Source organism: Mustela nivalis, assembly GCF_964662115.1.
Source record: "Mustela nivalis genome assembly, chromosome: 2".
Classification (NCBI taxonomy): domain Eukaryota; kingdom Metazoa; phylum Chordata; class Mammalia; order Carnivora; family Mustelidae; genus Mustela; species Mustela nivalis.
In genome coordinates this window covers 61,242,960-61,268,868 of record NC_139021.1, presented here as the reverse complement: position 1 = coordinate 61,268,868, position 25,909 = coordinate 61,242,960, and the positions used below count along the sequence as shown (strand labels likewise).

At 37.8% G+C, this 25,909-nt stretch overlaps 1 protein-coding gene across 20 annotated transcripts in view; it reads right to left on the bottom strand.

Moving 5' to 3' along the window:
- Positions 1-25,909, bottom strand: part of NCOA2 (nuclear receptor coactivator 2) — a 304,156-nt gene that overhangs the window by 219,314 nt on the left and 58,933 nt on the right. Inside the window, exon 1 of one of the 20 annotated variants that reach the window (XM_082721171.1) lies at positions 742-760. The exons of the other annotated variants lie outside the window; for them this stretch is intronic. The gene's annotated coding sequence lies outside the window, so the exon portion shown is untranslated. Of the gene's footprint in view, positions 1-741; positions 761-25,909 lie in introns of those variants that run through there. 20 annotated transcript variants of the gene reach the window in all.

The window sequence follows — 25,909 nt, the reverse complement described above, 5'->3', positions numbered from 1 at the left end:
TCCTTGCCCAACCTCAAAATTTTCAATCTCGATTACAAAATTACATACATTATTAAAGTTCACCCAGAGAGGTTAACACATTCTGCTTCATGTCATCTTTTTCCTTACAACCCAAGCACATATGACCAGTCTTCAAATCAACAACAATCATGCCATCTATTCGTTTACATTTGGAATAATGGTATTATGTAAGGAATATACCTAAAATAAGTTCACTGTGTCTGAAATACTGCAGTATGCCTCCTGTCCTCATAGATGTACACCTACATTTATCCTAAAATTCTTATAAAATCCATAATCATTACAATCCATTCAAATACTGTCCAAAGGATACCTCAAACCTTTCTAAGTACCAACCTGCTTTAACTGATTATATTTCAAAGATAAGTATTCTAAACAATTCTTCAACCCACTCTCTATAATAATAATAACCAAAAAACAGTTGACCAATCACACTGGCTAGTAGAGTTAATTCAGTTAAAAGCCAACCAGTTCAACAAAGCAGCAGTACAATCTGACAGTATGAGTTCACGAGGGACCAAAACATCCCAGCTAAAACAAACCTACTAAACTGTGGAAGGAAACCTACGTGGATTTCCAAAGTCATGTTTAGTCTCACTAGAGAAAGCATTCATACATTAGATAATATGATTAAACACTGATGTATTCAAAGAGGTGAAAAAACAGAATGAAGATAGACAGATAGACAGACAGATAGGTTTTTAAAGCTGCATTACCTACCAAGTGCTTCCAATAATTCTCAGTCCTTTGGGAGCCTGCATTTTAATGAACCAACGACATGCATCCCAGAAGGCTCAACCCGCATTTCCTGATTTCTATGACAAAGATTGTCATTAACTTACCAAGATCACCAGGAATGCAGTACCAGTGTGGCCACACTTAAATAAACCTTTCATCTACTTGAGCAAAACACAAACACTATGAAACTGGTATGGCAAGTTCTACAACTCAGCACTATTATACATTAGTTTCAGATGAGACCGCCTGACTAATCAGCGTACCTGAGACTCATACAGGAAAGCCAAACACGTGGAACTTGCACAAACTTGGAAAAACAAGAACTGATCAAGTCAAGCCATTTTTAGTAGAATAACTTACATTAAGATCATGAAAACCAACCAATGAATAAAATCCTAGATCAAGTCCTAGAGATCATATGTCACTGCTGTATTTTGAGGTAAAAAAGACCTTGATTTTTCAGTGAGAAAGGTCATTACTGAGTTCTTCTACAATTTGTAAATTTGTGAATAAAGATCTTTACCATCTTAAATTCCTTTGAAAATTCCCTTAAATAAAATTCTGAATGAAACAAGTAGTTTCTAGAATATTGCACTTGTCCTTATTGTAGGAAAAATTTTATTAACTTCAGTGATTAAACAAGCAATCAAAGCTTGCTTATAAAGACAAGGATTAGGAAAGAAACCTATTCAATTAATTAGTATTCAATTAATATCTATATATGAACAAGCATGTACATTTACATTCAATATTTTTTCATTCTACAACATAACTTTCATAAGTCAATCAGAGACAATTATCATATGATCTCCCTGATATGAGGAAGTTGAGAGGCAACGTGGGGCGTTTGGGGAAAAGAAAGGAATAAAGGAAACATGATGGGATCAGAAGGGATACAAACCATAAGAGACTCAATCTTACAAAACAGAGGGTTGTGGTGGGGAGGGGGGTAGGGAGAGGGTGGTTGGGTTATGGGCATTGGGGAAGGTATGTGCTATGGTGAGTGCTGTTAAGTGTGTAGGCCTGATGATTCTTAGACTTGTACCCCTGGGTCTAATAATACATTACATGTTAATAAAAAAATAAAAAATTAAAAAAATAATAACTTTCAGTTTGCACCTCCCTGATATAAAACTAGATACCCTGCCAGAGTAAGTAAAATTAAAAAGGGAAAAAATTAGTAAGACTGAGAATACCAACATATGGTAAGCAACTAGAACCCCTATACATTGCTGGTAGGAGGGTAAACCTGTACAAACGCTTAAAAAAACTGGCAGTACCTACGAAAGGTGACCATACTTTCTTCCTAAAAGAAGTGAGTGCACAAAACATAGATAAAACTAAAACCACGGGAGCACCAGGGTGGCTTGGTCAGTTAAATGTCTACCTTCAGCTCAGGTCATGATCTCAGGGTCCTGGGCTCTCTGTTCCACTGGGAACCTAACTCGTCCCTCTCCATCTGCCCTTTCTCCCGCTTGGGTTTGCTTGTATGCTCTCTCACTCTCAAACAAAATCTTTAAAACAAACAAACAAACAAACAAACAAAAACACCTAAAAACAGACAAGAATGTGTATAGCAAATTTATAATAGCCAAAAAAATGGAAATGATCCAGATGTTCATCAATAAGATGAATACATGAATTTTAATATATTTGCCTAACAGAACATTAAGCCGCAATGAAAAAAGAATCCAACACAAACGCTACAACATGGATGAATCTCACAGATGCAATACTGGGCAAAAGAAGACTAATACCGTGGCGCCTGGGTGGCTCAGTGGGTTAAAGCCGCTGCCTTCGGCTCCGGTCATGATCCCAGGGTCGTGGGATCAAGCCCCCCATCAGGCTCTCTGCTCAGCAGGGTGCCTGCTTCCCTTCCTCTCTTTCTGCTTGCCTCTCTGCCTACTTGTGATCTCTATCTGTCAAATAAATTTTAAAAAATCTTAAAAAAAAAAGAAGAAGAAGAAGAAGCCTAATACCAAAAACTACATTTATAGGAGTCAGTTATAAAGTTCAAGAACAGGTAAAACTAATTAAGAGGGGACAGAGATCCAACTATGGGGATCAAGATCGGAAAAGTAGTTATCTCTGAAGGGACACTAAGGAGATGGGGCTCTGGAAAGATTCTATGTATTGATCTGGGTAGGATTTACAAAGATGTATGTATATTTACACATATGTAAAAACTCATCTGAGTCACAATCTGTCTTGCCACTTACTGGCTTCCTAACCCTCAGTGAGTTTTTAACTCTCCAAATCTAACATATTTCCTCTCTAGGATGGGCACGATATCTTTGATAAAGGGTTAATATTAACTTGATAAAACACTGAAAAAAAAGTAACTGTTATTATCTCGTTTCTTATTTGCATCAAAGGAGGAACATGGTGAAAGGATTTATGAATGTCAATAGTAGAAAGCACCAGCTGACACTTACGGAAGAAAAAATGAGACACATTAAATGAAAACCTGTACTAGTCCAATGTTATACAGCATAAAAACAGAAGGTTGAACACAACAAAAATTCACATGCAGTCCCAAGGAAAAAAACTGTATTTATGTAATCTTAAAGATTATGAATGTATATAATACACCTGGAAACACTTCTAGTTGAAGTGGTTAGATAAAATAAAGCAGTTCTAACATCTAAAGTTGGTTATTCAGTCATCTGAAAAAGGGAGTTATACAAAGCAAATAGATAAGAAATTAATACAGCAATTTCTTCTCTCTTAAACAAAAACTTCCAATAAGTTAATTTACTTTAAAGCCTCTCGTGCTCTCATTCACTTCAGAAGAGTCAGCATAGAAGAGAGTTCTAACAAGGAGAGAAATAGTTCATTCCAAATTGCTCATGAGGGCATTTAATTATAAAAAGCAAATTCCAGGGGCGCCTGGGTTAAGCCGCTGCCTTCGGCTCAGGTCATGATCTCAGAGTCCTGGGATCGAGTCCCGCATCGGGCTCTCTGCTCAGCAGAGAGCCTGCTTCCCTCTCTCTCTCTGCCTGCCTCTCCATCTACTTGTGATTTCTCTCTGTCAAATAAATAAATAAAATCTTTAAAGAAAAAAAAAAAAAGCAAACTCCATACTTCAATTACAACTTTCGTAAAATATTACATTTTTAACATAGTAACTCCTGGATTTTTTCTTACAAAAATGGTCAAAAGGAACATTATTATCACTTACAAACTATTCTGTGTATAGAAACAACAGCATAAAGTTTTGTTACTAAACAAACCAAAATAGAATCTTTTACTGACCAGTGCGATGCCACAATGCTAAAAGTAAAAAGCTTAAAATAACCCAACAGGATAGAGTATAGCACAGAAGTAATCACGGTCATTTCAATCTGTGAATTTTAACTATAGCTTCTACAGGTCTTTGAATTTATTCTAACTCAAAATTCTACCTTGCCAAAATATAAAATGCTACTACAAATTTTAAACTACTTTTAAAACCTCCACAACTATATAAATTGTATACAGATATTTTTCTTTTCACAATTCTTTTCAGTTCACTATGAAAATGTGTAGGTCAAAGTAACTTGAGATATTCCTACCGTAAGCTAAAATGTCTGAAACTACTGCTATGTATTAATTTGTGTCGACTTTTAAAAAGCAAAACACTTTGATGTTGTTTTTATATCTACATTTTTTTCTTTCTGGCATTCAATGGCATACCAACAGAGAAACCAAAGTAAAAATCAGACCTTATCCAAATTCATTTTAAGCTAGGCTTTAATTTTCATTTAAGCTTTATCTTTAAGTGCTTACATTTAAATTTTCTAAAGCAAAATCTCATTCAGTGAGGCAGCAATCAAATATATTGTTAACAAAATCATTACGATGTTATAGTCCCAGGAAAGGCAGTATGAAAAATTGCATTTTCACACAGAGACAAATTACAGTTTTAAACAATAAGTTATGACTTCCATCATGACATGAATAGAGATGCTAGAAAACGTTAGACTGTAAAGTCCCTTTAAGGTCAACAGGCTTTACTTTTATCTTCCCAGTTACATGAACTCTTTTACTGAGGTTTCAAAAAAACAATACTTATGAAAAGTACTCCCTATAATGGAAGCCATCTTAAGACCTGCAAATCAACTATTTTACTAAAAACTCAAGTATATAGTAAACAGTAACTGCAATTCATAAGGGGCTGGGGATGAAGCCAACAGAACTGCTTGTAGCTAAAACTGGACAAAGTAAATACTCCCATTTTTTTTTAATCTCTAGGAATTAAAAAAAAGCTAGTCAACTTTTTCAGTTAAAAAACACAACTGCACTCGTGTTTCAGCAGAGAGTATCTGAGCCAAGTTTAGCCTACTGTGAATTAAAATGGCTTGATTTCTAAGGTTTAAAACTTACAGGTTTAAAACTATGCTCAATAAATTAAAAGAAAACCACCTACCCTTGAACATGCTCCACAATATATTACAATATGATTCTGAGTCTATTTCAAGAATGCTGGTCTGACTAAAACTTTTTCCCAACTTATTCCTCGTTCTAGGTATTAAAATGAGTCTTTTTCTGTGGAAGTTAACAGAAAATTCTGCCAAAATCCCCTCTGACTATTTTAGTCGTTAGGTTTTATTGTTGTTGCTGGTGTTTGGGGAGCAGGTGGTGAAAAGAATACACGTTAAGGTATACAAGATATACTGCAATTTAAATAGATTTTACAACAAATATTGATGCTTATGTCAAATTAATTTTTTCCCATTAAAAAAAAACTCACTCCTGACCAAGGCTTGTTTTGGTGCTAATCGTTAAAGATCAAACTCCAGGAGTCAGCTGTTCAGGGAAACTCATGCTTTACAGAACTGGACATGGTTGCTTAATACAGAGTAAAAAGCACTGTAACCATCCCGTTGGAGACAGGGAATAAATTATTTTTATTCACAGAGTACAGTGCCTACATTTTACAGTTACTATCTCAGCTCAACTGAGCAGAATTGAAAGGTAAATATTAGCTTCATTTAACGAAGAAACAGAGTAAAATTGAGTTTAAATAATCTCCCTCCAGTCTTGTTGCTATGGGCAAAGCCAAGATTTGAACCTAAGATTTCATACTCCAAATTCCATTTTCTATCTCTATCCAACTCAATATTTGGCTATAGCCTTTGTCAAAGAGCTGGCAGGACTGGTCTTCTCCGACCGCTTGCAGGGCATGTTCAAAGACTGGACTTTTTTTTTTTTTTTTTTTTTTTTTTTTGGTTAGCTGACTGGAAGAAACTAAGACCCAGAACCAAACTGCACAAAATCAAGAATAATCAGAAGTGTTTGCTATTACAAGGACACGTATCTCGGGGTGCCGGGGCTGTAAGATCACCCCAGATCCCCCTCAGCTCTGCACTGCTTGGGGCCTAGTAGGATCTCCTGAACCCTTCCCAGAGCAACAGGGAACTGTAAACACTACTCTGTCCTCAGCACAGGCCGGCCAAGAGGTTAAGCTTCTTGCTCAGTAACAGCATTCATTCATTTCCCTTCTCCAGCATCAGAGTGAATCATCTGGTCAGTTATATTTTTCTTCACTTGCTGCCAGACAATGTAAACAACCATATGCAAAAACTTTACCCAAAATTTCAAAATTTCACAGGGTTCCTGAAGGGTCTGCTGTTTACCAGGGTGCCAAGGCATGGAGGTTTGAGAATGACTGGTGTGGATGCCCATGTGGACCCAGTCAACAAACCCAGTACACTGATGGCGACCATGATGTGCACTTGTCAATTCAGCAGTCCGAAAAGCCACCCAGGGCCCTCCACCAGCTGACTCAAACCAAAATTCTTTACCTAGGGCCCCTCATCTGACCAATACAGTATATCTATTTTCCAAGAGTGGGTAATACTGGTCAGTTATACTGTCATGCAACAAATGTTACGCACAGAAAATATGCTAATTGTGAATTTAACTTCTTCCGTCCTTTCACCATTTTCCCTGTTTCATATCAATCCTTTCCTCTTTTGTTACTGCTACTGCCCTAGTCCAGGTCTTCATAATTTCACTGTTCAATAACCTTTTTCACTGATCTCTCTCATCTATACACTCTCTTCCCAACCATCTTTAAAATAGCTTTTATCTGTATGTTGTGATCTGAAACAATTCTTAACACCTCTCTCTAAATTATAAGGTCTAATTTGTATCCCTCCCAATTTATTTATCCAATCTAATTCCTACTTGGGATGGACACCAGAGAACCAAATCAGCCTCCCTAATGAAACAATCACAAATAGGACCAAGTCAGTCCTCCTGCTTCCTAACATTGTATTTGTCAGCTTGACCTCTGATGGTGTCAACACATGTCATTCCCACATTAAAAACTCTCAAGATGGGGCACCTGAGTGGCTCTGTGAGTTAAACCTCTGCTTTCGGCTCAGGTCATGATCTCAGGGTCCTGGGATGGAACCCCGAGTTGGGCTCTCAGTTCAGCAGGAAGCCTGCTTCCCCCCCTCTCTCTGCCTGCCTCTCTGCCTACTTGTGATCTCTGTCTCTCTGTCAAATAAATATCCTTAAGATGACAGTCAAAATACTCCATGATCTGGCACCAAACTGTCTTTCTTGACTTTTTCTATTACAACGGACAAGCATCCTGTTCTCCATAGGACACTGAGCTTCTGGCCCTTCCTAGCAGGGATCACCCTGGCCTTCTCTGGATCTAGCGCTCACCTTGGATCCATACCCCCTTCTCTCTACCTATTAACATCCTTCTCAGCTTTCAAGGTTCTGCTCCTACTTCATCCTTCCTTGACCTCACCTCTGAGAATCAGATCTCTCTAGTCTGTGCTTCCACAAAACTCTCTTTATACTGCTTATCAGATACTATCTTGTATTTTAGTTCTATTGGTCCACACATCCTATCTTCTCTTTTAGAGCATACAGCTCTTACAGGCAGGGGATTCTGACCTGATCTTTCCTTCAATCCTAATAACTCATGGCACAGAACCGTTCTTGAAATACCAGTTATCTTAAATACCAATAAATGAAATATACTGGATATATATTCCATTTTATATTTATACTGGATATATAAATAGATCCTTGGGAGAAGTCATCAAATACTCTACCTGGTAGATATGGTGAGAGATAAAATAGTCAAAATGACAAATCTGGATTTAATCTGCTAACGCCCTTGCCCGAATATAGTCATTCTGCTCTTCCGACATAAACCACGATCATTTTCTCAGCCACCCTAACACGTTCCAGCTCTGCTCACACTGCCCCCCGCCACTTGCTTACCCTTTTCGTCAACTTCCACAATAAGCTCTTTCTGGAATGATAAAAACACACTCACACTTATACCACAATGTCTGTTCTCTAGAAAACAGCGACTTGCCTGTGACCAGCTTGGAGCCAACTGCTACTAATAAGTGTCTGTCAATTAAAACACTACACTAAAACACCTGAACAGATTTTTACACTAGACTGGAAAGGCTTGTTGTTGTTTAATTTTGTTAAAACATACAAAGCATAAAACTTATCATCATGACCATTTTACAGGTGTAGTTCAATAGTACTGAATGTGAATGTGCATTCACATTATTGTCCGACCAGTCTCCAGAAATTGCCTTGAGAAATTCAAATTCTACACCCATTAAATAATAACTCCCTTTTCCCCACCCCTCAACTCCCTCCTGCCTCTGGCAAGCACCATTTTATTTCCTGTCTCTATGAATTTAACCACTCTAGAAACCTCACATGAATGGATTCATTCAGTATTTGTCTTTCTATGACTGACTTATTTCACTGAGCATACTATCTTCAAGGTTCATCCATGTTGTCAGAATGTCCTTCCTTTTTAAGGCTAAATAATATCCCATCATGCACATACACCACACTGCATTTATTTCTTCATCTGTCACTGAGTCGCTTCCACCTTTTGGCGATTATGAATAATCATGAATAATGCTGCTATGTACGACTCAGGGTTTGTTTTAAGATAACTCAAAATCACTCTTGGTGGGGGTTGCTGCAGGGAGAGAGGACAAAGTTACGTCAAAGGCAAAGACAGTTATCTTACAAAGCAGGTGAAACTGAAAGACAAGTGCCCCTCCCAATACTGGTGGAGATGGGTTTAGACACCTAAAGATGTCAAGGACCAAGAGCTGCTTGCAAAACAAATTAGTGCTTAGGGCTAACGTAAATACATGAATATTTTTTAATACCTGATATAGACCCAATATTGACAACTTTAAGAATGACAGCTGTGTACATGTGTACACACATACACAGCGTCTCCTCCATTGCTGAGAAGAATCGCTAGTTATACTCAAACAAATGAGCCCTTGCTATGGCTCCTGGAACGTATTAGAAAAGCCTTCCTGGACGAAAGCAGCCCCTTTAACGCTGGCACTTGTGTTATTATATACAAGGCTCATATTTTCCATTAGGCATAATACTGTCTTCTTTCCTCTTCGTCCATATTGCTAGCTCCTCCCATGAACTCGAACATAGCTCACATTCTTAGCCCTTAATTTCCAGGATAAGAGGGTAGAATTCGTTCTTGATCCAGGAAACTTTCTGCTGTAAAATGAGGATTTGTGAATGACTGTACCCAAAGCTGGATCCAGGTCACTCACACTGAGAAGCTGTCACACTTCCTGCCTCGCAAATATCTAGAAGAGCAAGATGGTAAGAACTCCTGCCAACAAATCCCTCCCAGGATCCCCTGTCTGGTCAGCAAAAGCATGGAAGGAAGGGGCCTGACAATAGGAAAGAATCTGGACTCAGTCTTCCAAGAAAGATCTTTCTGAATAAGGCAGCAGAGCACACACTCTGGAGGCAGCACTGAGATTCGAACAGTGGCCCTCTACAAACTAGTTATGGGACTTTAGGCAAGTTACCTAATCTCTGTGTGCCATCTGCAGAACAGAGGTAATAACCATACCCTCCTCACAGTGTTGCTCTCAAGTTCCAAGTAAATGAGTTAATAGTAATGAAGCACCTAGAGCAATGCTTGTCCCAAGGTGAGCACTACAGATACAAGTGTTTGTAAAATAAACAGGCAGTTTATGGTCTGTGAAAACAAGTCATACTGCAAAGACACAATGAAGTCCTGGTACTTCAATTTTTAAATGTGTACATCCCTCAATATACATGGGCATAGCCACAAATTAAATTATTTGTGACCAAAAAGTCAGTAAAACTGTACTATGATGATGCATGCCCAGAAAAAAAGTACCTTCATTGATCTGTTAATTACAAATAAATATTCTTTAAACAAAGAAAACAGATATTACTCATCAATCTCTATTTAGTACTTAAAATATTACTTGATATCTTCATATTTGTTTATATTTTTCTAATTAGTCAATTCCAGCTTCTGGCAAAACAGAGCAGGAGAAATAAGCTACATGACTTTTCATAACTCTGGCAGATACATACAGAAAGGACCTGAGGCCAAATTTTCCAATACTCAAATACTCATTTAATAATACATGTTCAATACCATGTTGTCTCCTCAATGTATTTTGGATAAATGTTACATTTCAGTTATACAAAAAAATTAATTCTGTACAAATCTCTTTTCTCTAGGTCAGTAACTTCCAATAAAAAAGCTCCTAGGATATGAAGAGGGTGGCTGGGTTATGGACTCTGGGGAGGATATGTGCTATGGTGAGTGCTGTGTAGTTTGTAAGCCTGACGATTCATGTTATCCCTGGGGCAAAAAATACATTATATGTTAATTTAAAAAAAAAAAAAAAAACCAACTCCTAGGATTCTTTTCTCTTAAAGAAATTAAAGATTTCTTTGGAATGACACTAAGATTTGAATGACCCTAGGATTTGAAGTATTTTTAAAGTCTGTTCTTATCTCAACTACTATGGATTTCAGTAATAAACCTGACATGATACAATATTACTGAAACAGTATCACATACAGAAGTAGTTATCTAAGTAATTTGTTTTGACAAACAAATGACATTTAAATTAAGTGCCTTGTAGTTTTAAAATACAAAATATCCAGTGGGAACCTTGCTGGCTCAGTTAAGCGGCTGCCTTCGGCTCACGTGATGATCCCAGGGTCCTGGAATCAAGTCCATCCACATCCGGCTCCCTGCTCAGAGGAGAGTCTGACACTGACTTTCCCTCTTCCTCTGCCTGCTGCTCTGCCTACCTGTGCGCACATGCGCTCACTCGCGCATGTGCACACGCTAATAAATAAATAAAATCTTTAAAAAACAATAATAAATAAAATTTAAAATATCTAATTTTTTTTAAAAAACTTAACCACATTAATGCTGTCAACTTTGGGATCTTGAAAATTAATGTAATAGAAAGCAAAACAAAACAAAAACCCTCAAACAGTCCCTCAGTGCTGTAGAAAAACCAAAACTTCTCTTACTATCTTTTTTAAGTCAATTCTGAACATCTAGGTTTCAGGAAATTCAAAATAATTCTATAAATTATTTTCCTTAAAGTTTAAAACTTACAAATACTGCTTTGTGTCCTTCTTAACATTCATACCAATTCAAATAAAATTTCATATTTTAGTTTGATACGACATTATCATTACTTTGAGGGAAACCTAAATAAGTAAGCTTTTTTCCTCTGATTCTACATCTACAAACACATTTTTTGGTTTGGTTATCTTAATACTAATCTAATGAGATTGCCAGATTCTCATATGCTGAATTACAACCTTATAATTCTAGATTGTACTAGGTATCACATATGTGCCACAACACACCGTATATAACATTAATACATCATTATTCCATTCTATTTGGGCTTTTTATTTTTGCGTTTTTAGAGGGGGGAGGGGCAGATAAAGAAGTAGAGAGAGTTTAAGCAGGCTGCACTCGATCTCACAACCCTGAGATCATAACCTGAGCCAAAATTAAGAGTTGGACAGATGCTTAACCAAGTGAGTCACGCAGGTGCCCCTTTGTTTATTTGTTTGTTTAAAGAAAAAGATAGATAATCTCCTTAGCCCACAACTTACATACTTTTCTCCCTCTGCAGTTAAACACACACACACACATACACACACACACACACCCGTACATAGTTAAAAATCTCTTCTGGAATATTGTTTTGCTAAGCAGGAAAATTTATGTATGGTTGATTCCAAATATGCTTTTTAACACTAATAAAATATGAGTAACACCACTGGATAAAGTACATGAAAGTACTATTTCAGAAATAACAGCCTATAAGCCATTAACCATTAACTTATATTCTATTTCACTACAGGCACTAAGTAGAAAAGATAAATATTTAATATCTTCCTATGGTCAATAAATTTGAATTATTTCAACAGTCACTGCAAATACATTAGCAAATGCCTCTAGTTATAACCCCACAGGTTAGTAAACAATTTTCAAGGGACAGAGTCACTAGGAGGATTGAAGTTTATTCAATGCCTCTGATCAAATATTCCTTTAAAATTTATGTTTTTGTGAATAAAATCAGTGCAAAATTTCTACTTAGGCCTTCATGCCCCTTCTGGTGCATTAAGTTTCATTCTGCCATATGTAACACCCTTACTAGAATGTCAAAAATAACTAAAATAGTGGATGAATCTTTCCATACCATGAATACTTCAAAGATGATCCCCAAACCCAAGCATGTTAAAACCGGGACCCCTGGGTAGCTCAGTTGGATAAGCATCTGCTTTCAGCTCAGGTCATGATCCCAGGGTCCTGGGATCAAGTTCCCCATCACGCTCCCCGATCAGTAGGCATCCTGTTTCTCCCTCTCCCTCTGCTGCTCCTGCTTGTATTCTTTCTCTCACTCGCTCTCTCTTTGACAAATAAATAAATAAAATCTTGGGGCATCTGGGTGGCTCAGTGGGTTAAAGCCTCTGCCTTCGGCTCAGGTCATGAGTCCAGGGTCCTGGAATCCAGCCCCGCATCGGGCTCTCTGCTCAGTGGGGAGCCTGCTTCCCTCTTTCTCTCTCTCTCTGCCTGCCTCTCTGCCTACTTGTGATCTGTCAAATAAATAAAAATCTTTAAAAAACAAACAAACAAATAAATAAAATCTTTGAAAAAGGAAAAACAAAAAAAAAACAAAACAAAAAACCAGGCAACCAATGCAAAATTACGAGGAAAGAAAATCCCTATCTTCTTTCACTAAGAATCCGGGTCTTACTTGAAGCTTTCATTACAATAGAGGGTTAAGAAGAGGCACCTGGCTGGTTCAGTCAGTAATCTCAAGGTTGCGAGTTTGAGCCCCAAGTCGGGAGTATAGTTCACTTATAAAATAAATAAATAAATCCAGGTTAAGAAAAGTGAAAAAAGATACTGAACTTGAGTTCCATTCCACTAGATAAAATGGTCTTCCTAGAAAAATATGTTTCAAAAACCCGGTTTAGGTTAATTGTTTGGAACCTGGGACACTCTCAAAATGATAATGTTATATAAATGGTTATCACACTGCCTCAGACCAGCAACAAAAGCCTTTTTAATACATATATTCTATTCATATAGCACTTGAGAATGCTTACAGTTCTGTAAAAGCTAACAGCATGAGTAAAAACATTTCAGCAAGAAAACTCCAAGGGGTTTTGGGCATCTCCCTCCCCTCCAGCAGTGGGATAGAGGACGTGCCTGCCTCCCCTCGGCTGGGGAGTGAGAGAACAGTGTGTCTCTCTCCCACAGAGTGGGGCCAGAGGGGAGGCGCCCTGGGATGCAGGAAATGTTCCAGGACAGGTAATGGGCAGGAAAAGGTGGGACGGTTTAAACAGGGCTGAAGACCAGGACAGGGACTGGAGATTTGAGGGCAGGTGCTAAGCTGAAGAGACGACCATGGTAAGAACAGTGTGTGCCAGCAGAGCTCAGCTGAGGATGCTTTCCAGCACCCTGGCCAGCCTGCTGCCTCTCTCTCATCTCATCCCACCTGCTACCTTCGCCCCAACTTTCACTCTGCCTCTGGCCAGCTACAAAACAGAACACAGCCTCTCGTATGTCTCCATTAACAACACATCCTCTAGATCTCCAAGGATTTTTTATTGCTAACAACACAACAGAGTGTTAAATGGGCTCTCTTATGCATTGATTAATGGTGAGCCTTTTTTTTTTTTTGGAGGAAAACGAGACTCCATTCCCTGAAGTGGGACAAGCTGTGGAGTGGAGGAAAGATGACGGCTTCTCTGTGGACCAGGGCAGAGATAAAAAGCGGGGCTGAGGAGAGCGGAGCTTCCGACAGCATTGGGGAGAGAACTCCCAAACTAGCCTAGGTCTTACAAAACAATTCAATTATGTAAATCCAGAGCTGCCTATTAGCAAAACTTCAGCCATCTAAAAGACAAAATATGATTCTGAATAGTATAAAAAAGAAACACTTAACTGTCTCAAGAAGACAATTTATTTAATGTAAAATATGTCTCAAAGTGGAGTTACTGTTAACATACTCTTTTCGACTGCTGATGCCAAAGCTGCAGTTTTGTAGTAAATTACAGTGGCCAAGATAATCTAGGAGTAATTTACCGTCCAAGTTCTTTAATCACACCTGGAAACATTTAAGCCTGTCATGCCATGTATGCTAATGGTTAGGAAGCGGGGGCCTGTAGATTAACCACATCTGAGAAGTTAAATTATCATTTCATACAACTCCAAAGGATCACAAATAATGCAATATGGTTACTCCCCAGGGGTAAAAAGGCAATGTGTGACATATGGGAATAGAGGGATAAATAATCACTCCAAAGACCTTCAGAGACAAGTTTTTTCAAAGAATTTGTAAACGTGCCATGCATGGTTTATAAATTTTTTTCTCTGCTCAGGAGTTGTCTCCAGTAATTTTTCAGCCAGATAAAATTTCAAAGCATTTTTTAAAGAAGTATACTTAGTGTAATTTTTTCCCACAGGATTAACAGCACATGCACTCAACCACTGCCCCCACAAACACTATCTTCTCTCCTCACTTGGGGGAGAAGGAAGCACCACAGAACCCAGTGAGCTTACAGAAATAATTAGCAGCAGTTTGAAAGCAACTAAACCTTTACTTATAGAAATACATATAATGCTTGCACCCAGTCCGAGTAACTTGTAAAATCCTATTCAAATGACGAATCACTCATAATTTAGATTTGTTGGAGCTGTAAACTTCTAAATGTAACGCAAGTATTGAATCCCTCTTGCAAATAATCTATGATAAACGCCAACTTATTTTGCCTACTATTTTCTGCGACTGCTCTCCAAATCACAGATTTATGATTATGATTATTATTCACCAGGATCTGAAGAAGTTCTACTCTAAAACTCTGAAAATTTTTTAAGTGACTGAGACAAAAGAATACAGGTGCTTTGCCTAAGTGTCAAAGGAGACAGCAATAAGCAACTTCAAGGTCACAGGACAGCCAGCAGAAGCAAAGAGGCGGCGAGCAGGCGGTTAGGACCGAGGCTCCGTGTCCACCATCTTCTCCCCACACCAAACCGCAACTCCCACCCGCCACTGCTCATGCCCAAATACAAAGAATACAGTGCTTGCTGTTTTCCCATGAAATGACACTTCTAAGGGAGTTACCCTCACTATGAAGAGTTAGAATGTGGGGTACTGTACATACACCACTCTAATCAAGAAATAATCAAGTTATGTGTGTTCATAAACAGAGCTTGACATGGTTTCTTCAGACACCGGGAAGCGTACAGAAATCTACAGATGAAATCCTAACTGAAAATGTTTAATAGTAAAACGTTTACTCGGGAATAGAACATTTTCACGTGTCTCCTTCAAAGCTGTAAAGACCCTGCTTTTCTGGTCCTCACTGTGGCCCCACCACTGCACCTGCCATTCTGACCTGTAAAATGACTTTTTAATAACTGTTTACAGCCACTGGGCGTAAATATCAAAGTGCTTGCTAAACATTAATTACTTCTCGTAACATCCCTATTTACAAAGATAAGCCAAATAACTCCTGGTAACATCCCTATTCACAGAGATCAGTATACTAAGATTCAGATTAAAAAGTCTGTGCCTGTCCTGAGAACAGTATTTTTATACTTCTAAACCTTAAAATTCTGGTACTGGTGAAATGACTATCAAACTGAACTTGAGCTACCTGCCTCCCCTTTAAAAAGATAAACACTGGGCACCTGGGAGGCTCAGTCAGTTAAGCATCTGCTTTTGGCTCAGATCATGATCTCTGGGTCCTGGGATCGAGCCCAGCACTGGGCTCCTGAGCAGGGAGCCTGCTTCTCCCTCTCCCTGCCACTCACCCTGCTTGTGCTTTCTAATAAATAAATAAATTTAAAAAATAAAATAAAAATATAAACAGTAAGAAATCATTTTCTCTTACAAAATCAGGAACTTTATCCTATGCATCTGTAACCAAGGGACCCACCGGCCTAGAAGCTCCCGGCAGGCAGTTTCGGGATCTGCATTATTCACCACCGCATTGCTGATTTCTAGCCCAGTACCTTAATCATGCTAAGAATTCAGAAAACACTTGTGGAAGGCAGGCAAGGAGGGAGGGAGAAGTGGAAGCCATAGAACAAAGACTGGGTTAGCACATCCATCTCTGTACTCAAAGCTGTCGGGCAGAATAGAAACCTAACCTTCATAAATGGTAGCAAACTAATGCTTAATACAATTCTTATGTAGATCTGTTCACCATATTCCCAAACATTCCCCAATCTTTTATCATGATGGAATTTCAAAAGTTTAATTTGTTGACAAGCTAATGGACAGGTTCATCAGGGTTTTTCAAATCATAATTCCAAAGCATAATTTTAATATTTGCCAATACAATCCATGTAAAACATACTGACAGACTGGCCTAAAATGCCTTTCTTTAATGTAAATAAAATTTAATCTCTCATTTTTAATCATGTTCATTCTACAGATTAAGAGACAAAAGTGAGATTTACCTCTTACACTTATGGATCCACATTTCACATACATTAACCCACCTTAAACTTTAAAATATCCATCATGAGTTCTTGAAATCCTTCATTTAAACGAAATACGCCCAATCCACCCACACAAAAAAAGAGAACACAAATACAACTGAGGCCTGCCACAGCAGAAATTCATCTTCTGTTGTGATGTCTCTAGACTCCCTCCAAGCAGAAGCTTTACATAAAGACTGCACCTGTGAGAAAGGTAACACCAGTCCCCCAGGAGAAGGATGGGTACACCTGCAGCTAAGTCTCTAGAAAGGCCAAGTTTATGGCTCTTCTATAGTGTGAATTCACATTACGGTAAATGTTTTAGGAAGACTTAAGGAAGAGATTGTATGAAATTTCCTTGAAGTTTTTTTCAATCAGATTTCCTGCCAACAAACTGGTGAGGCAACAAAAAAAGAAAAAGCTAAGAAACAATTCCTCCCCACTAGGAGTTTATGATCTAGTGTATTAAGTAAGTACACAAATGGCTCTATCACAAAGCAAGGTAAGTGCCCTAGGGAAAAAACAAAAAAACGAACAAAAAAACAAGAAATGTTCTGCAGGTTCCCAAAGGCAGCCAAGAATATAAGAGATTACCCTTGACAAGCTTCCTTTCAACAGAAAGGGGGAAAGAAAGGGTATTCCTTGAAGAGTTGGCAGCTGGACAACACAAGAAAGCAATAGAGATAAACGCTCACGCTGGAACACAAGCACGGTCAGGGCAGTAAGGGAGAGACACACCAACAGGGAAGTGGGCATGACTGCTGAAGACCTGGAAAGCTCAGGGGGTCGGACCTATAGGAGAAGGCTGCGGGAGAGCTGTGCAACTTGAGTGAGGCTAATATGTGCGCTGATGATGGTGCTGTAGCAAGGTAAATCGTCCTTCAGTCCAGAAGATGAACGGGCTCGGCCAAAAAGGCAGGAGGTGCTGCAACAGCCGGGGCGCAAAGTACGGAGGGTCTGCATGCACGTGGGGACAGAGGGGACAAACGGGATGCCTACGTATGGAGACCCAGTGAAGGTGGGCTGCAGAGAACCTGGCAGGGGAGGACACGTAGAAGGTAAGAGAGGAGCGGCAATGACTGATGTTTTGCTCCTGGGAGTGTGGCAGCGTCAATTAACAGAAAACAGGAAATCTGGAGGCAGAACTGGTTTGGGTGGAGGGAAGGAAAGAGTTTCACTCTGGTTGGGCTACACGGAAGGTGGAGCAGACAGAAACGTCAAGCAAGCAGTTGGAGCTTAGAGGAGAGGTCAGGTTGGGGTTATAAATTCGGGAGCTATCCAAATAAAGGCGATGGCAATAGCTTGGATAGGATAAGATCACCAATAAAAAGAATATACTGGCACAGAGGAGAGGGAAAAAAATGTTTGAAAACGCCTGCCTTCGGGGATGGAGGCAAATGGGAAAGAAAAATGAGCAATGTACAAACACTACTGGCCAGAGACAGAAGAACTAAAGTCAGGCTCAGCTCAGTTCAACAGAAGTTAACTGAGGGCCTGTTATATGAGGGCATTATATTAGGGTAAAATGATGAATAAATAGTAAAGTTCCTGCTTTATAAATCTGATGTCAAAAAAATAAGTGAAAAAAGAAACGGGGGGGTGGCAAAAAGAACTTAGGAAGACATAATTATAGCTACTAACAGAGCTAGGTCTTTTTAAAAAAAGATTTTATTTATTTGACAAAGAGAGCCAGAGAGCACAAGCTGGTGGGGGGGTGGGGTGCCGCAGAGAAGAGAAGCAGGCACCCCGCTGAGTAAGGAGCTCGAAAATCAAGACCTGAACCAAAGGCAGGTGCTCGACTGACTGAGCCACCCAGGCACCCCCAACAGAGACTTTTAATACCCATAGAAGAATACTATGAGTAACTTTATGCCAATATTTGAAAAAATATAGAATCCATAATATTCCAGAAAAATATACATTATCAAAAGTTTCCTCAAGAATAAATTAGAACCCTGTGATAATCATGAAAAATAAATTTTTACCTGAGAGCAGGTAACAGACAAAATAAGCAAACTATACAACCATATCGTTAGATACAAATTGAAAAGAAAAAAAAACCTATTAGTAAACTAAATACAGAAGGGGACTTCCTTGATGCCTCAAGGGCACCAAGAGGCGCTACACACCCTGGGTGGTCTCCAGTCATCACAACTCTGCTCCCCAAGCTTTCAAATGAAAAGTGACTGCATGTGCAGTCAGGTCAGCATTCCACCAAATTCTGAATTCTGTCTGACACTGAGGAAAACCTTCATGTCATTTTCCAAATGAAAAAAAACATCATTTTAGGTTATCTCCAGTTTTCTTTAATATTCTGTTATGCAGGATCATCTGTGAATCTAATTTTCATGAATTTTTTTCAATCTATATCCTATCTGGTGGTACTAATTTCCACAAGTTTACTCTTGAACATATAGGAGAGCTCTTTAATTTATCCTAAAACTTAACTCTTATAATAAAACTCCTAAAAGCACTTCTAACCCACCGTCAATTCTAGTGTGATAGACTTTGAAAAATTTATCGAAGATCATATTTCAAGAACCTCAATTATGTCCTCCTCTCGGTATTAACAGCTCTAAGAAGTATTTGTAGTTCACTGCCATGTGTCCAGTTAGTTCATTATTTTCATCTAACAGAAGAACATATAGCACTTCTCTTTTTTATGTGTCTAAAGCATAGTTTTGTACAAAGGCAAGATAACATGCTGTTCTCATACTTTTCCAAAGAATGCCTAGCATCTTACTGATCGTAGCACAGTAGCTATAGAGAGCCATCTACAACAGCTTCTTGGTTCTTATCCTGATTACAACTGAATTCAGGACTCCTCAGTTAATAAATACAATTCATATGATTTTTCCTAAATAAACCACTGAAAACTATACCACACTAGTTCACTCAGTTTTTTTTCCTCACACATTACCAGCAGTTAAAGGTTCTTTCCCTGCAGCATTCACTACCCAAAGGAGCTAAATGTTGACTGTATACACCCTTCTTTACAGCATTTACAAAAATACGGAATGAGATTATTCTTAGTACCAATTTCTTGGGGACCCACAAACACACGTGCACACACACACCCACACACACTTTTTCCTCTAGAGAAATGACAGTTCACAACCAATATTTATTTCCAATTTTAAGCCAATGTGGCTCCATGAATAAATGTATTTCCTCCATTCTACAGTAACACAAAATTTTTTTATTCCTTTTGGATCTGAACTTTGGAAGGTTGTATAAAGCTTACATGAATAATCTTCACTGTTTCTCTCTCATCAACATACTCCAATAATCCTCTAAAATAACTCCAGTTTGCCAATGAAGGAGACTTTTCTTTTGTAAAACCAGATTCAATAATTATTGTTCCAATATCTAAATATTAAAGTACAGCAATACTGAGGCACCTGGCCGGCTCAGTTGATAAAGCATGCAACCCCTGATCTCAGGGTTGTAAGTTCAAGCCCGACACTGGGTGTAGAAATTACTTAAAAATAAAATCTCAAAAAAAAACACATAGCAAGACTAGTTGACACACGATTTTCTGTGACTTCTCAACAAACTTTCTTATAATGGGATTTATATAGATAACCTATCTTTATATTACATAAATCCAGCCAACAGTTCCATTAACTCCAGCCATTAATTTTCTCAAAACTACAGAGTGAACCACTTTATGAAGTGATTGACTGAATCTGTTTGCTAATTAAGCCAAGAATATTCTATTCTTTCCACAGTCCTGTCTGCTTCTAATTTTAAACAACATTTTAGATCAAGATTCCATCTAAACATACCCCTATTTTTCATCCCTGCGTATATAATTTACACATCAACAGTTCCAAGGATTACTAATGACTCTTTACCTGGGCTTTTTGACTTGAGGAAAGTTTACTTGGATTCATTTTAATCTTAACAAGTAACTCTTTGATTTGATTTTGGCCTACTTGACTTCTAATTTACAACTTGCATATTACACTTTCTTAATTGCGATATGTTTGATTTAAAAAAAAAAAACGCTATCTTCTATAATTATGGGTTCTTTTTATTTTGCAAAAGGTCATGGGGAATTTCTACCCATGGATGTGATCCAATTAAATTTACACTCAAAACTTCTTCCAGGATACTCAAAACAGTGTTTTAAGATAAACGCTAATATTCTATTATTTTTATAGCCTTTAAATTAACTTAATAAAATGTTTATTAAGCATCTATTATGTCCAGGCAAAATACTTGGTCTTTATAAGTGGTATCTCTCTTAATCATGAAGTACTATTATTTTCCTTTCTAAATAAAGAAGTGGAAGGTCAAGAGTACTAGAAAAAGTTGCCAAATGTTCCAAAGTTTATATGTGTTAGGACTCAAAACTAGAACCCAGATCTCTGACTCTAAAAATCAGTCCCTTCCCATCACGCACACTGACACAGAACTCAATGAGACATAGTCCCTATAACCAGGAAGGCCACTGGCATGTAACAAAACCATCCCAACACAGCATAAAACTTCGAGCAATCTTCTTAATGCCATTTTGTATTAGAAAACTTTACTGAATGTATTTTGGGGTCTCTCCCATAGAGATTTACTAAATTAAATTTTGTGCAGCTGAGCATTTACTAACTGCCTTTTACCCTGAATATACTATGTGCTGTGCTAAGTGCTCATACTAAAGATGGAGGTCAGTGAAGAAATACATTTTACATTGTGAACCAAGATACACAATAACCGAAATCAAAGTTGCATGAAAAAGTGTTTACTATCACTACATGTAATATACTGTCATCTATATCATATTTTTCCTTTTTTTTTCCTAGAGAAAGAGCGTGAATAGAGGGGAGAGAGAGAGGGAGAAAAGGAATCCCAAGCAGGACCCATGCTCAGCATGGAGCCCGAGGCAGGGCTGGATCCCACAACCCAGATCATGATAGGAGCCAAAAGTCAAGAGTCGGACGCCCAAGCAACTGAACCACCCAGGCACCTCTACATCATATTTTTCATAATGCTAGCCATGACCCACTAAATTAATTTTACAACCTACTTACCGGTCATGTGCCCCAATTTACAAAACACTCTCCTGTATAATAAGGCTGACCAGAAGAAAGCCCCATTTCTGCTTCTGATTCAATCTGCTTTTATAGTAATAAATAAAGCTTTTATAGTAAATAACACCCGTAAGGGCTAATTTTGCTACTATGCTTAGTATTTTATTGTAACAGATCATTCAAACCACCCTACATTTTAATGTTTTTATATTTAATGTTATACTATTTTTGAGAGCTTCTAATTTTTCCTAATTTGAAAATACTAGGTTTTATCCAAACTACTAACACAAACTAAAATTTTACTTTGAGAATATTTTTTTAAAAATTAACTGCAGCAGGGGTACCTGGGTGGCTCAGTGGGTTAAAGCCTCTGCCTTCAGCTCAGGTCATGATCACAGGGTCCTGGGATCAAGCCATGCATCTGGCTCTCTGCTTAGTGGGGAGCCTGCTTCCTCCTCTCTCTCTGCCTGCCTCTCTGCTTGCCTCTCTGCCTACTTGTGATCTGTCAAATAAATAAATAAAAATCTTAAAAAAAAAAAAAAAGAAAGAAAAGAAAAAATTAACTGCAGCAATCTAGCTTGAAGTCATTTCACAGTGACAGTCTACTATCATTAAACAAAACATATTTGGGGCGCCTGGGTGGTTCAGTGGGTTAAAGCCTCTGCCTTCGGCTCAGGTCATGATCCCAGGGTCCTGAGATCGAGCCCCACATTGGGCTCTCTGCTCCGCCGGGAGCCTGCTTCCTCCCCTCTCTCTCTCTGCCTGCCTCTCTGCCTACTTGTGATTTCTCTCTGTCAAATAAATAAAATCCTTAAAAAAAAAAAAAAAAAAGAAAGAAAACATATTTAAGAAAACCAACCAATTTGAGTGTTTAAAAGAACCAAAACCATCCTTAAGCACTGAGTTTAGATAAGCCAACTTTTTCCTTAAAAAAATTTTTCCATCTGGTAAATCTTTTTTAGCATAATAGATGAAAAGAGTTTAGAAATAAGAAAATAAAAACATCATTTAGAAATGATCATACACACATTTCGAAAATGAATTTAAAAAAAGGATTAAAGAGGGGCCCCTGGGTGGCTCAGCGGGTTAAAGCCTCTGCCTTCAGCCCAGGTCATGATCCCAGGGTCCTGGGATCGAGCCCCACATTGGGCTCTCTGCTCAATGCAGAGCCTGCTTATCTCTCTCTCTCTCTCTCTCTCTCTCTCTCTCTCTCTCTGCCTGCCCCTCTGCCTACTTGTGTTCTCTGTCAAATAAATAAATAAAATCTTTAAAAAAAAAAAAAAGGATTAAAGAGAATTAAATAATTTGACTCAAGTCAAAAATGTCCTTAATGGCCCAGAACTTGGACTAGAACTTGGTTGCTTTATCTATCAGTGTGGTCTGTTTCCACCATGCTATACTTTGTTCATACCTTACAAAAATCACTACCACCAGGTGCCTGGGTAGCTCAGTCAGTTGAACATCTCCACTGGCTCAGGTCATGATCCCTGGTCCTGGGATCAAGTCCTGCATCAGGCCCTCCCTGCTCAGCCGGGAAGCCTGCTTCTCCCTCTCCCAGTCCCCCGCTTGTGCTCTCTCAGTCAAACAAATAAATAAATAAAATCTTAGATCCCTCCCCCAAAAAACCCACTACCCCAAGCCAACAATGCTATCTACCTATCTAAAATTCTAAGGTTTAAAAAAAAAAAAAATTCTAAGGTAATTATGCTTTGACCTACACAACTCAAGTATACTTGATTACGTAACTGTTTGCACTGTCCTCTAAGGGATTTCTGTGTTTACATTTTAACTTCTCAATAAAGTATTTAAATATGTTTTACAAATAAACTGACCCTTATAAACTGTTAAGTATGGTAAATATAATTTAGCCACAGAACTACTTGAAAGTCAGTTTCATATTTAATCTCCTTAATTGCACATAATGCCTGCCAAGACCTTAGCCCTGGATTCCATCATGTTGCTGTAACCATCAAAAGAAAACCCATTTCTTCTCTGAAAAAAGGAATTGCTCTCTTTATTTGCACAATCTACCTCTCCCAAGGGTATGACAAAGGTTTCAGCTGTTATTTTAAACGCACTGCAATGCGTCATAAACAATATGAAAACATACGTCATTTTCATCTTAGATTGTCAGGGCATTGTTTTGTATAAGAAATGATCTTAAAGTTATTTTTAAAAGTCATCACTATATAACCATGTTCTATTTTCAAATATTAAATCATAAATCTTACTGCACTTTACAACTGTTTATTTTCATGTTTTTTGATGCAGCTTTAGTTTAAGTTCTAAAAGACTGGAAAGAACAACATTTATATTCAACTACAAAACACTTAGAAGCTTGTGCTTTCTCATGCAGATGCTCCCAAAGGTAATTCTAGCAGAAAATTCATAGATGATCTGTGCATCCCTGTCCTTTGAAGGTGGTAACAATCGTTTTCTCCAAAATTAGCATAGAATAACTGTACTTTACAGCAGTCTGAAAATACATTAAAAACTGTCACACAACCCTAATTCAACAGTTCAGAGACCAAGGACACCTGCCCTCCATCTTTTATGAAAAGTAACAATATGTCTCTAATTTCCCAAGGACAAAATCACTCGACAATGGCATCTACTAGAAAAATATTAAAATATCTTAGGTACCTAATATTAGAAGTTTAATATTAATAAAAATTAAAACAAGCATCTACTTCATGTAGGGGATTTTATGAAAAATATGTTTGCCTAACAGCTATCTTAAAAAATAACAGCACTTTACTTAAGCAAGAATGGAAAAAGACATTTATTCTTTCGTGTAGAACAAATTTGGGGGAAAAAAAAAGTTGTTGGCGTATTATTCTCAGAGATTTGAACAGTTCCAATATAATGAATTTATTTATGGAAAAAATTAGGCCGATCAAAGCCTACTGTAATTAAAGGTGTTTTGGCACAGATGTTGGTCCTCGACTGTTTGCTTTGTCAGCTGTCTAATCCACATTGACATTGCAGTAATTAGCACACTGTCTATAATATTTTAAATGCAAATTCAACAAAATTAAGCTATTATATATTGGGAAATGAATACTGATCAAGCTATCAAATGTACTTCTATCTCTGTTACTCTAAGATGTCAACCATATGTGTGGCACACGGCCAGATCAGCCATGCTCAGTATGAAAAACATGCAAGAATATTCAAAACCAGAATAAAGACTGTGCTGACCTAAGCTAATAAAATCACACAAACATCCACCTAAAGGGGAACAGATTCTGATGCTTAAACAAAGGAATCAAAGTTCAAGTCTCCAAGCCTGCCTATCTCACACTTTCTGAAACAGATACTCATCTCTTCATTTATTTGTTTTGACATTTACTGAGTCTCTACTTTGTGTCAAACACTATTCTAGGTACTGGGGATAAAGGAATGAATAAAATGAAGGAGAAAATTACCCTTGTGAAACTTACATTCAGCAGAGTACAGAAACAGGTTTCCTGTCACATGCTAACTCCTACATACTGCCCGTAGATTGAGAAAATTTATAAGTCCAGAACAAATTCAACAGAAAAGCTATGGTTTATTAGTAGTATCTGTTAAGGATACAATGAACAGTGAAAGACAGAATGGGAATTTAAATTTGCCACCCCCATTTTAAGTAATTATGTTTCCTGTTTCTGTCCTACTTACTTATCATACAAAAGTTAATCTAATAATATGAAGTTTTTCAAAGTGTACTTGCTGACCTCTTTTGTGATTCCGAATGGGATTAAATGGTTATCTCCACTTCGACAGAAGCATAGGAATGCTATATTCAAATGAAACTATTTCCACACAAGAGCAAAGTATTTTCCCACTTCTCTGACCAAGCACACAATTACAATAATAATATTTACCTGTTTTTTTTTTAAATTTCAGAAGACTATGAAGAGATTTTATAAGCCCTTGTCTCTGTTTATAAAAGTCGATTTCTTTTTTCCCTCCCAATTAATGTCCCTCTAGCACAAAACAGAAACATTAAACTTATCATTCTTACAGCAACACAGGGACAGTAATACAGCACTAGTTGTTGTACGCCTAAGAAATTGAATTATAGAAAATTCTGTTAAAGAAACTACTGTCCCAATGATTTAAAACGTGAAAGGGGTAAGAATAAAGGCTGGAAAGTTTCATATAATATATATTTCAATACTAAAGGAGTGTGTAATAATTATAAGTAAACAGCTCTGTTCCCAAAAGCAAGTAGGTCACAATTTCCTGCTGATTAACTCTTTAAAACCAGCCAAACTTCCTAAAAACAAATTAGTTTCCCTATTAGTTGATT